We start from the raw sequence: 12,109 nt of genomic DNA on the forward strand, positions 1-12,109 counted from the left end.
CCGTGTGCACAGGAGCAGCTCTTGTCTGGCATGATGGAAATAGAGTCAGGACACCCCTAAATCATGCAGGTTGGTGTGGAGGCGTATGATCAGCTTAACATTCATTAAGGCTCACGGTGAGGAGGCAGTTCTGAAAGAAGCCAAGGAAACAAAAGCTCTCCTCTGCTCTGATTGTTTACATCCACGTGTGTTGCATGTGTGCTATTTGCATATTGAACAGCTGTGTCTGTTAATATGGCATTAATAAGGGATGTATAGCTAGACAGCATTCCAGCTGGAGGCTCTTCCTCTTTGCAAGGTGATGCAATCAGGTGCTCTGCCTGAGGAGCACTGTGCCAGGAGACTACGGGAGATTGTGGGAGACTATGGGAGAGTATAGGAGACTGTCAGAGACTACAGAGACTATGGGAGGTTTTGGAGCTGGCATGAAAAATCCCAGGAAAATCTTCAGGGGCTTCGGCAGAGTTTCATTCATTATGCAGAGGTATATCAAATTTGGAACTGATTGTGCATAGTAAGAAAGTGTTACAGTGATGGAGACACTTTGCCTACACTTTGTCACTTTTGTGATCTTTTAACTAATGAAACAATATGATTTTTCAGCACTTATGGAAAATGAACCCGCCCTCACCGTTGTCAGCTCCTCTGGGTGTTTTTTTTTAGAGTACAGGTGTCCTTTTTCATCTGCCTGAAGCTTACACTGTCAAAAATAGCAATACCACAGCACACCTGTCCCAACAGCAGCTCGGAGTACAAATATTATCAGTTAAAGAGATTTGTTGCTTTTTTTTCCTGCAGATTGGAAGAGAAGTTGTGCAACAGGCTGGAGATTTTCTGTTAAGGAGCAGAGCAGGTGACAGCGGTATCCTGTTATGGCCTTTATCTCTGAGCAAGGGGACTCACAGCCCTGAGAGGCAAAGCCTCATCAAGGCTGTGGTGTCTGCTCCGAGTGAAGATGAAAGCAGCTCAGTAAGATGGAGGCTGCGAAGCTCAGCTTGAGTTTCCTCGTTACAGTGCAGAGAGGAAGAAGCACAAAGATAGGAAGATCACACGCACACTCATACAAAAATGCCTACTTACACATGCTAAGTTGGATGCTTACACCAAAAATTATGTCCAAACAGATCCCCCAGTAAAATTATTCTTGTTTTTATTATTATTAATTCAGAAAAGGTGGCTTTTCATGTTCACAGAAGGGAAATCTACTGCCTCCGTCATTTTTGCAGACTGTTTTACTGCAGATGTTTTCTGTACATCCGATACCACATCACGGCACAGGAACTCACTTGCGGTACTTTATTTTCCTCTTCCAAGCAATCTCTTCAAAGAATTTGTTTTCATGCTGAGGAGACACCTGGTGATGTTAGAAGGCTTTGATGGGACCCCATGCCATGCTATTTTTGAACGTGTTGGATCTCCAGCAGGCAGCAGAGTAAACAGCACTCAGATTTTAAAGGAGTGGAATTGAGAAATGCTTTAAATCTGTGTAGTTTTTCCTGTTGCACTTTTGAGTGAAACTCCCCAGTTCTGAAGGCAGTTCAAGACATATTGAAATCTTACACACTAATGCTAAGGGCATATGTACTGGCCTGAATTTAAGATCATAGAAATATGGAAATGTTTGCTGGAGAGGAATTCTGTGGGGCATTTAGTCCAACCTCCCACCCACTGAAGGACTTCCACCAGTGTTCAGCTGGTTTTGTGCTGCTGAATCTTGAAAATCCCTAAGGATGGAGAGTCTCCAGCTGGCCTCAGTGACCTGTTCCAGTCCTACACCACCTTATCGTGGGATCATCGAATTGCTCAGGTTGGAAAAGACCTTCAAGAACATCCACTCCAACCTCAACCTAACCATACTACTCAACCCACCACTAAGCCTTCCTACTGATCTTTATATTCCTAATGTTCAGTTGGGTCTCCCAAGCCACAGCTAGTGTTTGTTGCACACATTTCTGCCTCCTGGCCCCACACGTGGTGTCTCAATGGCCTTGGCCTGCATGAGGCCCAGCAGAAGTTGCAGTAAAGCTGAATGAAAGGCCTCACTGAGTAGAAAGCGGTAATGTTTTCCCTCATTCTACTGTAGGCCAACACGTGGTTTTCTCTATTTGAGACAAAAGCATGCTATTGGTTCCTGGTCAGCCTGGAATCTGCTCTAATCCCCAGGTGATTAAGTAAAATATTCTGAGATACTGGTTCATATGCTCAGTAATGCAAAACACTGACAACACCACCACAAATAAACCCAAACCAACCAACAGACCCAAACTTACAAACCAACAAAGCCACAGCTCACTATGGTCTGACTGGAACATTCACACCCCAAGCAGTGTTGGGATGTGAGCTCAGCCAGAGCCCTGGGGAGTGGTGGGAACAGCTTTGGGACACAGGGGAATTGTGGTTCTGCTCCGTGACATCGTGGCCTTTTCCTTCATAACCTCAAAACCTTCATAACTGCTTGGCTGCAGTGATGTGGAGGAGGTCACGTTCCCCATGCCCTGTTTCTAACTCCATCATACAGCTGAGGATGAAGAGTTTCCAGGAATTTGACCATCCTGTCCGATCAAACACAATTCTGTTCTTCTGGAATTTAACAGCTCCTTAGAATTTTAGTAGCCCTTTACAGTGCGGATCATTTCAGGGCTTGGTGTTGCATTTCCTGGGGATGACAATGCAGTTGCCCTACAGGAAGAACTGTGCAGAGCCAGCAGTGTGTTTACTTCCTCTTCTTCAAGACTTGCATCACAGAGAAATACAGTTCCTGACAGTTATGTTGCAATGTTTTATTCTTTGGTAATACTCACATAAACTAAGATCCAAACCGTTTCCCAGCTTCATGCAACAGTAATGAAATTCACAGTGCTGGGTGTTCACATGGGACCATTTAAGGGCTCTTCGTGGTCTGCTGGGGGTTTTTAGTATTTTCCAAAGCCTGTGCTGCTCTCGCTTCCCTGTGATGAGTGTCCACCTGCCTGCCACACTCAGCAGGAAAATTACTTCAGTCTCAGCACTACTTGGGCTGTCTGGAGACCAATGACCTTATTTCTAGGTTATTTTCTCCTACTTCTTTCCAAGTGAATATTCCCCATTTGTGAAGGACGTGATCTCCCCTGCTGTGTCCTGCTTACTCTATCTCATTTGACAGAGGCCTGGAGACGATGCTGTATTTAACCCAAATTTAACCCTGTGTCATGTCTGCACTGCCACTTTCCTGAAATTCAACTGCTCTCAATGGGTGGAGATGGATGGTGATTCCCAGTACAGAAAGTTGACACCAAAATTAATGAGTGCATTAGAAATTCTCCCACTTGCATCCTGTATAACCTACTGGGGATAATACCTACACACAATGTAACAAATAGAAGTCTCTTTGGAAGTGATTTCTGAGGAGAGTTATTTGGATGAGCTTCTTTTTCACCTTAATTAGCAGAACTGTGTCTGGTTCATATCAAGATTTTTTGGGAATTGTTATTAACTGAGGGCAGAATCTGTTCAATTACTGCACCAGAAGGGTAAGGAGCAACCTCACTGCTGGTTTCCATCCTGCAGACTGTGCTAGTGGACATTCCACTGAAGATATCACACAGATCATTGCTTTCATAACCATGTTGCTCACCACGTTTTAATCACTGAGATCAGCAAGAAAGGAGGGGCTGGAAAGTGCTGTGCAGGGCAAAGAGCTGGGCAGGAAAGAACAAGGGGCAGGAGTGGGAAAGAGGTGATGAGCAGCTCCAAGGAAAGAGGAATTGGGAAGGAAATTCTTGCTAAAATGCAAAATTCAGTGCTGCTTGAGAACATTCTACCATTTACATGCACACACTGATCCTCTGCAAAGCATGCAGCCATCAGGCAGCAATGGGCTGAGAGTAGTTTTGGAGCTCTGCTTATATGAGGAAGCACCGAGCTCATCACTGTCACCTTGAGTCCATGAAGAACAGAGGAAGAACCATTTGCAGACAGAAAACGGATTAAGGGAAACAAATGATTTCCAACACCTGAAAACGAAAGTTTGGCACCAGCACCAGAGGACCTGCGGTGAACTCAGCAGCAAAACAGGCATGTGTGTCTGTTCATGTGCTACGAATGCATTATGGACCCATTTTCTGGTAACCCCAGAAAATAGAGAGAGAGCAGAAAGGAGCTGGTACAGGAAGGCACTCAGAAGGGTGTTAGTTTTAAGCCTGGAAAGGGAAGGGCTTCCCAGGGCACGGCTGCCCACGCAGGGCAGAGGCAGCAGAGCAGTGGCCAGGTGAGCTCACTGCCTTCTCCCCACTGAGCTGAACCTTTTCCTTGCCACTATGTGCCTAAAGAGGCACACTGAGAGCCCAGCAGGCCTTATCAGCCCCTGCCTTCTGGCAAACACTGAATTGCGTTCTGACTTTGGGGTTCCAACCCATCCTGGCCCCGATCCCAGCCGGGTGGGGTGCGGGTGCTGACACCCAAACGCAGGAGGTGGTTCCTCTCAGCAGCACAACGCTCTGCTGTCAGCTTTCAGACACCTCTGCAGAGCCCGAGTGCCATCAGAGGAGCACCAGAGCCACATTGCTTTTCCCAGCTTCTTCACAATAGCTTCAAACAGGAGACAAAAAGTGAACACGGAAACGCACGGTGCAAAACAAAACATTCAGTCCCTCGGGGATTTAAGGCAGTGAAATCAAAGGGAAATGAGATCTCGGGGTATTTGGGGACATGGCTGTGGGCACAGGCCAGGGAGGAGCTTGGCAGATGGGTGCACAGCGGGCAGGACAGGAGCAGCTCTGTCGGTGCCAAACAGCAAAGCCCAGGGACATCTTTCCAGCCATCCTTTTCCATTGCCCTTCAGAAAGAGCAGTAAGATATGGGATGGGGGCAGATTTCAGAAGTAGAATTGAGCCGGAAGGTGAGCAAGAGAGATGGCCAGCATGCTGCCATGTGGGTGTCCCTTTTAGCCCTCACTTGTGCCCCAGCTTTTGCACAACACTTCCTGCAGTCGTGTTGACCCTGCAGTGTGACATCGAGCGATGTATCAAGCAAGGACAAGGGGAAATGTTTTTAAGCTGAAGGAGGGCAGATTGAGGTTGTATGTCAGGGGGAAGTTGTTTGCTATGAGAGCGGTGAGGTGCTGGAACAGCTGCCCAAATAGGCTGTGGATACCCGTCCATCCCTGGAGGTGTTCAAGGCCAGGTCGGATGGGGCCCTGGGCAGCCTGGGCTGGTGTTAAATGTGGAGGTTGGTGGCCCTGCGTGTGTCAGAGGGGTTGGAGCTTCGTGATCCTTGAGGTCCCTTCCAACCCGGGCCATTCTGTGATTCTGTGAGCAATACTTCTCCAGAAAGAAGAGCCGCAGGGTTCACTGTCCTCTGCAGAGCTGGGCAGGAGCAACACCTATTTTGGCAGCCTTTGCAGTCTCCTCGTATCAGATAAACGAGAGATGATGAAAAATACGGTTCATTAAAAAAAAAATAAAAACCCACAGATAGTAATCTGAGAAAATTAAACACGTGCAATCTCTAAGTGCTGCTCAATTGCCTTAAGTAGCAGGCAGCCCTAAGGCAAGGAGCTCAATCTGAAGGCTCCATCTCGCGGCAGGGAGCAGCAAGTTCACTTCTGGTGAGGAAACACCGGCGGGGCTGCGAGCAGGAGCTGCTCGCACAAGTTCGCCGCCCAGCACTGAGTGCTCTGCCTGTCATCCCAACGAGCTCCCCGCTCCCAAACTGCAGCACGGCCCCTTAAAGTCCTTCCCCAGCGCTGCTGGGGACCAGTATCTCAGAATATTTCACTTAATCACCTGGGCAGCCCAGAGGAAGAGCAGCAGCTGCCGCCTTATCGGCCTTCCGCCATCACCTCGCTGCCGTGCGTCATCTCTCATCTCCTTCTTCGTTTTCCTTGGCTATGATTCTATGATTCTAATGTAAAGTAAGGCTGGTTTGCACCATGCCCAGTCATCCCCTCCTTCCTCCCATACCCAGCAGGAAAGGGAGCACAGAGCCATCAGCTGCCTTGCAGGACACGTGGAGAACTTTGCCACTTGGAGTAACCACACCGCTCTAGATGTATTCATCACCCTGCTCCATGCCTTTCTATGTGTTTCCCTGCCCTGGCTACAGTGCCAAGTGGCAAACGAATGCACTGTGATGTAGCATTAGGTTTAAACCAGTGTTTTTCTGTTGCTGTTCCCCATGAGTTGGTCCTTAATGTCCTTCATAGGAAATATTTACTCTGAGGACTTAGGTTCTGAGCACACCAAGTGATCAAAACCAGACAGCTCAGTTTTTCCTGGAAAAAAAAAGGGGGAACAAAAAAAAAAATAATCTCACTTTCCAAATTAATACAAATCAGCTTGAAGATCAGCTTGTCCCAATAAATGAACATGATGTTCTTTCTCAGTCACGGGCCTTTCCTGTGGGAGCTGCAGAGAAAACACTTTTCAGCTAACCTCATGGCATGGCAGCGTTTCTCCCTCTTCATATTTCCTCCCTACAGACACACCAAGCAGAACTCACGCTGCTCTCCGTGCAGCTGCCCTTCAGACAGGTGACCTTGCTGATCCTAGAGCTCTGCCCTGCTGATTCCCTGCCTGCTGCTCCCTGTGTGAAGCTTTCTGCTGTTCCTCAAAGCTGCACGAAGCCTTCTGAGGGATCCTCGTGCTGTCTGAAATACAGTTTGCCGTTTAATTCTGTGAGGTTTTGTCCATAAAGCAGCAGGGTGTAATTATACCCTCCGACCATCCCGACTTGAAAGCGCCGTGATCTCTCCCTTGTTCTCCACGAGCTGTAACTCAATGCAAAGCCCTCTGTCGGTTCCCATTTTCCAGTTCTTTCATTCATTCCTGCTGAGTAATTAAAAATGGCTCATAAATAAACACCGGGGATGATTTCTGAAATGTTCTGTATTTACTTGCAGGGCTGGTTCTTCTGTCATTGGCCCACTTAAGTGATTTTGAAGGGTTGTATACGGGTTCCTTTTACAGCGTATTTGAAGTTTGTAATCCTGCTTAAATACACAAAAATAGGAAGGATTAACAAACTGCCACGCTGAGACCAAAAGAAGACAGAACTAAAAGCAATCAAGGAGTGGCCTATCGGATACATTAAATAAATTGAGGGAAAAGTGGAAAACTGTCAACAAAAATAATACGTTATGAATCCCCAAGCCTTTGTGTTTATGCTAGAGGAAGCCTAAAATAATCTGTGGTTTCTGGTGCTTGATTTAGTTTTCCACAAGCCTAATTAACACCAGATTAAGCTTGCTGCCACGATAGTTTATTACTGAGATTGACAAATACTGGCTGTTTATTTGTTTTCTACAAGAAATGACTGGAGGCAATAACAGTATGACACAGCTAATAAGCTTGAAAACAATGCCATAATATTCATTTCTAGAAACTTCATCTTTAGGAAAAACCCCTTGACTTTCCATATGTTCTGCGGTCCTTTTGAAGGAAAAAGTCCCACTGATTGGACGTCCCATTGGCTGCAAGTCCCACTGACTGGATGGCCCACTGGCTGGAAGGCCCACTGATGGGATGTCCCACTGATTTAGGATACATCCCTGGATGTGCCCAAGGCCAGGCCGGGGGGACCCTGGACAACCTGATCTGTTAGGGTGCAACCAGCCCACAGTAGGGCTTGGGGCTGGGAAGGCTTTGGGATCCCTTCCAACCCAACCATTCTATGATTCTGGGGTTCTGTGATGCTATGAAATGAATACCTCTATGAATAAAACCAGGGCAGGGCACAGGGGGTGAGCAGGTCAGATGAACACTCACTTCACGGCAGATCAAGGCCAGCCCCGCTGCTGGGATTCCCCTCTGCAGTCCTCACCTCTCCCCAAAGCCAAGGCTGAAAGGCACTGCAGAGCTCCAGCTATTTCTGGACAGCATGAAGGGATCAGCCAGTGCCAATGCCTGCTGAGAAGGGGCAAATGTCAGGATTTAGTGGCTTTCTGCTGTTTGCATTTAAATCGCTGCTGGAAGCAGCTCACTCAGGTATGACACAGGCTGTGAGGACACCCACACTGGGACACAGCTCACATCTTTCTCTCCAGCCATGCAATTCAGAGGTGACACCTCTGTGCACTCTACCCAGAGCTACAGCCCCATCCCAGGTGTACCTGGGAGCAGCTATTGCCATCCAGCAGTTCATCATGCCCCACACTGCTGTTAATTTTGCTGAGAAGCAGAGTGGACAGGTCCAGACTGTGGAGCCATTTGGATTTAATAATTCACTTCCGTTCCTTCTTAGCCCAGATTTCTCAACCAACTGTGCAAGGATTTATCGTCTGTGGACTGTGAATTACTGCAGGGTAACCCAACCCCAAGAAGGGGATGATATCCTGCATATGGCTGCAGAGCAGGGGCTGGGGCTGCAGCATGGGGGAGAGCCCAGTGCCCTCCATGGGACGTGATTTCCTTCAGCAAGGATAGGGAAAAGTGAAGGATGGACACATGGGTCAACACCTGAGAGCAATGGGACGAGGGTCTGCTGGCTGGCATTGCCCCTTCTGGCTCTGATTGAGCCCAGAAAATAACATTCCAGCCAACAGTGCCATTTTCTAGTTGAAAAATTGTGCTTTCATCATGGGGAGCAATCCTGGGCTCAGGATTCAAACCATAGGGAGACTTCTTTTTCCTCCTCCCTTTGTATTTTGTGTTCAACATCTGATGTTCCTCACATTTATCGTAGCAGTCAGCCTGAGAAATGGTGTGGCAGTGAAATGCAGCAGGTAATTAAGCTCTTTACCTCATCACTGTGGATGTTACCTTGGCTTGGTTGGCTCTTCCTTTGTTCAAATAGAAGAGCAGCCATGACTCACGTGCAGCATCGTGTAGGTGTGGCACACAGGGACACAGCACTGTGGGCATGGTGGGATGGGTGGATGGTTGGACTTCCTGCAGCTCCTGAGCCGTTGGCAGGCCTTGCAGGGACTGATCCTGATTTTGCAAGTAGCAATGGGACCCAGGAAATGCAGAGCACAGAACAGAGTTCACCCCTCTATCACCCATAGGGCAGCACCCGCACACCACCACGGAGCATCTGCGTGATTCAGAAGTGACCAGCACCAAAGTCCAGCCCTTTTGCTCTCTCCCTCGTTGCACACTGGGTGTTTTGCATTAAGGGAAAGGCAAGAAGTGCTGCAGCAGCTTGCAGCTCGTTGCAAGGCTTGGCTGGCCCTGCAGCAGCCGTGAAAATCCTCTTTCCTTCTCGCAGCCTCTATCCACTTGTTCCCCATCAGCCATTGTACTGAGCGATCCGCGTGCTTTCAGCTTTCTGCTTTAATTGCCATGGAAATCTGATAATTTCATTCTACAGCAGAGCTGAGGAAAACTCAGGAAGAGCTCCGATTACTGAAAACTGGAAAAAATTAATCTTGATTAAAGCACTTCCCCCCTGAAAATAAGGACCTCCTGAACCCCGCAGAGCTGATTGCTCAGGAGCTGCTCTTCGGGCAGTGTCTGACTGTACCCGCGCTGTGTTTGTCCTGCAGCAGGGTGCAGGGTGCAACACTACAAGGCAGAAAGGAGAAAACCCCCAAAGGTGGAACCGAGTGGGATGTCAGCAAGAACTTCCAAGGCAAAGAGCCAAAATAGACGCGTTACCCTCCCAAGCCACAAAGGTTGTACAAATGCTCATCAGCTGTCAGCGCCCTTAGAACTTCTCCAGCAAAAGAAAAAATAGGGTTTGAGCATCAAAGGTGCTTCGCCAGCTCAAAACGTTATTTTTAAGGCTATTTTTATTATTTTTCTTTATTTTAACTTCCCATCCCCCCACGCAGCAAGGCTCTCCCATGCTGCAGGGCCCCAGCAGCCCACCCCATGCAGCCCCATTCCCAGAGCAGAGCTTTGCCCGCACCCCCCATCCCCACTCACTCAGCCCCACAGATGCTTGCAATTATCCGCAGATGCAGAATGGGAATGCAGATTTGGTGGTTACAATTTGTAACCCCCAAAATTGTCCTTTTGAAGAGTTGTCTCCGAATTTCTCCAGGCTTTCAACACTGTATTTATTCAGCAATTGACTCCGGCAGAAGAGAGCGAACGTTACCCTTGCATCGAATCCCCTTCAGCAAGGGAGATCTATGGCACAATTATGCAGAAACGGGCCGGATTTGCTCGGAGGAAGGCACATGCAGGGCAGGAGCAGCCTGGTTTTCCTTCAAACCTGTGTGATATTTGGTTTCTATTTCATTTTGCTTGATAGCAGCTTCCAGCTCCTGCGTGACGTGGATGAAACCCCAGCAGGCAGTGACACAGAGCCCAGCAATGCAGCCCTGCCAGCACTGCTCACATTCCGTCAAATCCGTGCTACAGAAAATCACTGCAAAAGGGGAGGCTTATGGCAAGGAGACGTGTGCACGGTGGGAAACACTACGAGCTCCTAGCAGCCAGCCATACCAGCAATGCTCAAGCAACTGAGTGCTATTCTGTTTGCAATTTGACTTGGTTGCAATTAAATAGATGTCAAAGAGACAATAAAGCCCAGCGCTGCCATCCTGATAGGGGCTTTGGGTACTTGAAGCTCACAGTTAAATGAAGAGATGGAACTAGAAGGCAGCAGAACACCACAGGGCTGAGATGTGCACCATGTCAGATTTGGCAGTTTCCTTACCCCAGGGGAAGCTCAGCAGCACAACTCCGCATTTCCCTTGTGCAGCACTTTGCTGTGTAACACCCAAGTGGATCCGTGGATGCATATTCGTGCCCTTGCCTGCCCTGACAAGGTCTATATTGAATAAAGACACCAAAATGCAATAGCTGCCAAATCATCTCCTGCAGCATCAGGTCATCTTGTATGAAGCTGTGGGCCTAAGGGTGGGGTTTTTAGCATCCTGGGGAGCAAGGAGGGGCTATAAGGGGAGGAGATCTGCCTGCATGGGAAAGCTGAGAACTTCTGCCCTCCTGGGCATGATCCTGAGGCCCTCTCTGATCACCTCCTCCAAAGTTTTCCCCTAGATATTAGAATCATGGAATCATTAAAGCCGGAAAAGACCTCTAAGGTTATCATGCCCAACCGCTGACCCCACCACAGAAGATCCCACAAGGCACAAACCCACGGCCGAGTCCCCTTTCCTATCCATCACACCACTCACAGCCCATGCTATGGTCCCCAAGGGTGTCTCGAGGTGACCCTCCCACGGGCAGCCCCTCCTCTCCCCTCAGATCCCTCATCCTGGGAGCTCCATCAGTCCCACATCTCTACAGAACACCCCGAGGGGCCGCAGCCACTTCCCCTGGACCTCATTATTCCATTGACAGCAGTCAATATCTCCCCACATAGGAATGTATTTACTTACAGGCACATAAGTAATTCATTTATGAAATTGAATTATCTGACTAGGGAGATTGTGTGTTTTGATTGTGTAGCTGTACTTCTGAAAGCGACTTAGGACTGATAAAAGCCAGATGGAAAGCGGAAACCGTCCATTTCATGACTCTTTAAACGTTTAAGTTGGTTAACCCTTGTACTGCACGAGTTTTGATGTTGGGCCAGAGTGTGGAAGCAATTTGTTGGTGAGTTCTCAGGATGCAAAGGGGCTGCGAGCGCTCAGTGGGTTGGGTGGCGAAGGGAAACGAGTGGTTGGCCTCCAGCTACAGAGACTTGGTGGAGAAAACACTGCAAAGCAAGAGGTGTCACCACGAGGGTGGCTGCAGCCAAGGAACTTCTAAAGGAAGAGGCAAAATCCCAACGAGCAGAAGAGCTGCTGAGCCGTGCCGGCTCTCTGCACCGCGCTTCCCTTCTTATTCTTGGAGTTTGCTCTTCCCCAGGGCCACGCGGTGCTAAATTTCCATTACTTCTCCAATTACCCAAACCTGTCCAAAATACACGCCGGTGGTATTACAAACCAGCATCACATTCCCTTAATAACTGAGGCAGAACGTGACCCGACGGCCCCAGCGCGGTGCCCGCGGCACACCTGGGAACATCTGCACTGCATCCCAGCCTGCAGGTGCTGGGCTTTGTGCACTGCCAGAGCTCTTCCTTCCGTGAGAAGGCCCTGAGGTTAAATGGCCCTAAATTGGCTTACGGCCCTGCTGGTGCCGATCACAAAAGGGAAAGCAGGCCAGAGCAAAATGCTTTACAATCTCAGTTTCCATTTTGTTAATCTTTTCCAAGGCGGTTTTCTTGTTTTCCTGTT

This window comes from Meleagris gallopavo, chromosome 9 (assembly GCF_905368555.1).
Source record: "Meleagris gallopavo chromosome 9, MGAL_WU_HG_1.1, whole genome shotgun sequence".
Classification (NCBI taxonomy): Eukaryota; Metazoa; Chordata; class Aves; order Galliformes; family Phasianidae; genus Meleagris; species Meleagris gallopavo.